The following is a 4,761-nucleotide window of genomic DNA, read 5'->3' as shown; positions in this document are numbered from 1 at the left end:
AGATGGTGCCTCTATCAGATGCTACATTGGTATATATGCCTAATCTATTTTCTCGTTTTATTCTGTTCCATCAATCTAGGGAACGAGGCGCTAGACTGCAGTGGTAAAGTATGCAGGCTCTGGAGGAAGATTGGCTGGGTTGTGCCTCAGTGTCCTCATTTGTGAAATGGAGATAGTAGTACCTATTTCTCTTTCTTTCTTTCTTTCTTTTCTTTTTTTTTTTTCTTTTTTCTTTTTTTTTTTTTTTTGAGATAGAGTCTCACTCTCTTGCCCAGACTGGAGTCCAATGGCATGATCTTGGCTCACTGCAACTGCAACCTCCATCTCCCAGGTTTAAGCAATTCTCCTGCCTCAGCCTCCCGAGTAGCTGGGATTATAGGCGTCTGCCATCACACCTGGCTAATTTTGTATTTTCGGTGGAGACCTGGTTTTACCATGTCGGCCAGGCTGGTCTCCAACTCCTGACCTCAAGTGATCCACACGCCTCAGCCTCCCAAAGTGCTGGGATTACAGGTGTGAGCCACTGCGCCCGGCCAGTAGTACTTATTTCGTATGGTTGCTGTGAAGATTGACTGAGATAATGCACATAAAGCACTCATCACAGTGCCTGACACATAGGAATCATAGTGACATAGAGCTGACACATAGTGAATGTCAGCTGTTATGATAAACCCTACCTGCCCATTCCTGTAGCAGCAACACAGTAGAATGAAAGTGCTAAGAATATAGTTTTGGGTCCAATGGAACAGCTTTGCTGTTTACCATCTGCACAACCTTGAACTAGTTACTTACCTTTTGCCCTTTCTGTGTCATGGTTTCCTCATTCATACATGGGAATAGAAAAGTGGCTACTTCGTTTAGCTGGGCGCGGTGGCTCATGCCTGTAATCCCAGCACTTTGGGAGGCTGAGGCGGGCGAATCGCCTGAGGTCAGGAGTTTCAGACCAGCCTGGCCAGCGTGGTGAAACCCCGTATCTACTGAAAATACAAAAATTAGCCAGGCATGGTGGCAGGCGCCTATAATCCCAGCTACTCGAAAAGCTGAGGCAGGAGAATCGCTTGAACTCGGGAGGCAGAGGTTGCAGTGAGCCGAGATTGTACCACTGCACTCCAGTCTGGGTGACAGAGCGAGGCTCTGCTCTGTCTCAAAAAAAAAAAACAAAAAAAAAACCCAAAACCAAAAAAATTTATAATGTATTATCTATCCTTATATGTGGTGGTGTAAGCCCCTAAAATGTTCTGGGGAGTGGCAGTCTTTCAGGGCCAAGTCTACTGTGTGTGAATAAAATGGACTTCCAGGATCTGCATCTGCAGTGCTGGTGTCCAGCCCATATAGTGCGCCAATATTTGAAAGTCATTGTGACCAGTGAGTCCTTGACTGAGAAACCAGAAAGATTTGGGGTAGAAATGGAGATGCAGCTAGGGCGTTGAAGTCGTATAGCAGGTTTTAAAAAATGTTTTTGGCCAGGGGCGGTGGCTCACTCCTGTAATCCCAGCACTTTGGGAGACCAAGGGGGCGAATTACCTGAGGTCAGGAGATTGAGACCAGCCTGGCCAACATGGTGAAACCCCGTTTCTGCTAAAAACACAAAAATTAGCCAGGCATGGTGGCGGGAGCCTGTAATCCCAGCTACTCGGGGGGCTGAGGCAGGAGAATTGCTTGAACCCGGGAGGTGGAGGTTGCAGTGAGCCAAGACCATGTCATTTGCACTCTAGCCTGGGCGACAAGAGCGAAACTCCGGCTCAAAAAAAAAAAAAAAAAAAAAAGTTTGGGCTGGGCATGGTGGCTCACGCCTGTAATCCCAGCACTTTGGGAGTCCAAGGTGTGAGGACAACAAGCTCAGGAGTTCAAGACCAGCCTGACCAACATGGTGAAACCCCGTCTCTAATAAAAATACAAACATTTGCTGGGTGTGGTGGTGTGTGCCTGTAGTCCCAGCTACTCTGGACGCTGAGGCAGGCTAATCGCTTGAACCTGGGAGGCGGAGGTTGCAGTGAGCCGAGATCACGCCACTGTACTCCAGGCTGGGCCACAGAACAAGACTCTGTCTCAAAAAAAAAGAAAAAGTTTTTATTTATTTAAATTTTTACTTTAACAAAGGAATGTGTATAGTTTTAAACGCCAACTAGTTCAACAAATTTTTGGGGGGTGGTGGGGCATTTTCAAGTGAAAACCGGAAAACCCGCTAAACAAATTCTGAAAGCTGTAACTTCAGTGGACGCGGTGGCTCACGACTGTAATAGCAGCACTTTGTGGGGGCTGAGGTGAATTGCTTGAGCCCAGGATTTTGAGACCAGCCTGGGCAACATAGGGAGATCCCGTCTACGTACACACACACACACACACACACACACACACACACACGCACATACACAGTAGCTGGGTGTGGTGGCCCACTTCTGTAGTCCTTGCTGCTCCAGAGTCTGAGGTGGGAGGATAGCTTGAGTCCAGGAGGTCGAGGCTGCAGTAAACGGTGTTCTCACCACTGCTCACCACCCTGGGCAACAGAGCAAGACCTTGTCTCAAAAAAAGAAAAAGAATAGGAAAAAAAAAAAAAAAGAGTTGTAACTCTACAAGGCTTTTAATGAAAAATAACCATCCCCTGCTCCTCTTCTCTAACCCTTACATATACAACCTACATATACAACTATGCTCCAGTTTCTATGCTACTTCTTCTGGTACTTACCTCTACATTTCTTCAACAACCCTCCGGCCTAGGCCTCCCAAAGTTCTGGGATCACAGCTCCACTGTGCCTGGCTCCAATTTTTAGTTAAATCAATACTTAGTGTTTACACTGTTATGGCTGTGAAAATTTTCTTCACAGCTGAGCCATGTGTGTTTGTGCTAAGACTGTGAATCTGTAAAAACTGCTTTTGTTAATTAACATCAAAGACATAAGGCTGAGAAACTTCATTTTCTAAAATCATAGTCACAAACTTTGCTGTCTGAAATCAGTCAGTGCGAATGGAACATCTTACTCTTGCTAGAAGTTCTGAGCCATGTGGATTACTTTGGCCTCTCGAAGTGTTGGGATTACAGGCATGAGCCACTGTGCCCAGTCTAGATAGTGGGTTTTTGGACACTATATTCTACATTTATCTTAACTTTGTAATTTCCAAGTGGTCCCTCAGCTTGGACTACTTCTTGACCCCTTCACTTAAAGTTATGCTTACCTCGAACCTATGAAAACAGTGCTTCATTTAACTTTTAGCTAGCCTATAGTATCAGCTACTTGGGAGGCTGAGGCAGGAGGATCACTTGAGTCCAGGAGTTTGAGCCCAGCCTGGGCAACATAGTGAGACTTCAACTCTAAATGAATAAGTAAATAAATTTTAAAATATAAATTTTAAAGTCAAGCATTTCCAGTATCCTGTTGTATTAGTTCATATTCACATTACTGATAAAGACATACCCGAAACTGCAAACAAAAAGAGGTTTAATTGGACTTACAGTTCCACATGGCTGGGGAGGTCTCAGAATCATGGTGGGAGGCAAAAGGCACTTCTTACATGGTGGCAGCAAGAGAAAAATGAGGAAGAAGCAAAAGCAGAAACCCCGATAAACTCATCAGATCTTGTGAGACTTATTCACTATCATGAAAATAGCATGTGAAAGAGTGGCCCCCATTGGCCGGGCGCGATGGCTCACGCCTGTAATCCCAGCACTTTGGGAGGCTGAGGCAGGTGGATCACGAGGTCAGGAGATCGAGACCATCCTGGCTAACATGGTGAAACCTCGTCTCTACTAACAATACAAAAAATTAGCCGGGCGCGGTGGCGGGCGCCTGTAGTCCCAGCTACTCTGGAGGCTGAGGCAGGAGAATGGCGTGAACCCGGGAGGCGGAGGTTGCAGTAAGCGGAGATCGTACCACTGCACTCTAGCCTGGGCGACACAGCGAGACTCTGCCTCAAAAAAAAAAAAAAAAAAAAGTAAAACTCCCTGCATTCTCTCTATTGTTCCTGATTAAAAAAAAAAAAAAAAAAAAAAGAGTGGCCCCCATGATTCAATTATCTCCCCTTGGGTCCCTCCCACAACAAGTGGGAATTCTGGGAGATACTTATCAACTTGAAATTTGGGTGGGGACACAGCCAAACCATATCACCCGTAATGACCATATTTCTTCCTTTTTAATGAATTGCCCCACAGTTCCTCTAGTGTGTTCTCTCTGTTGCAGCAAGTTAATAAACCTAACTGTCAAACTACAGATGTGGTCTTTATAAGACAGGCTTTTATCAATTGTCTTTCCTTTCTTTTATAACTCTTTGTTTCCTCTGAAGTTGACAATTGCCTAACCTTTTCTCTTACTTAGTTCTCTCTCTCTCTTTCTCTTTCTCTGTATAATAAATTCACCCCCAAAAATGTTCGAAAGAATTATACTCCTTCTTTCAGTGCCTTCACCACCTCACGTAATTCTTCCGATCTTTCTTTTCTTTTCTTTCTTTTCTTTTTTTTTTTTTTTTAACACAGCCTCCTGGAGCCCTTCTTCCTCTGGCTCCAAGTTATATTCGTTGTTGTCCTTGTAAAAATATAACTACCTCTGTTCTAACAATAATCTCAAGCCTTCATGGTTAGTTGTCAATGCAACTGTTTCCCTGACTCCTGCTTTCCCCCTCCATCCAAAGAGGGGTCGAGTCTCGTGATATCTCTGTATCTCCAAAGTCTATCATGGTAATCAGTAAATGTTCTGGCTGGGCGCGGTGGCTCATGCCTGTAATCCCAGCACTTTGGGAGGCTGAGGTGGGCAGATCACTTGAGGTCAG

This window comes from Mandrillus leucophaeus, unplaced genomic scaffold (assembly GCF_000951045.1).
Source record: "Mandrillus leucophaeus isolate KB7577 unplaced genomic scaffold, Mleu.le_1.0 Scaffold310, whole genome shotgun sequence".
Taxonomy (NCBI): Eukaryota; Metazoa; Chordata; class Mammalia; order Primates; family Cercopithecidae; genus Mandrillus; species Mandrillus leucophaeus.
The sequence above is the reverse complement of the archived record's forward strand: the minus strand, read 5'-3'. Positions refer to the sequence as shown.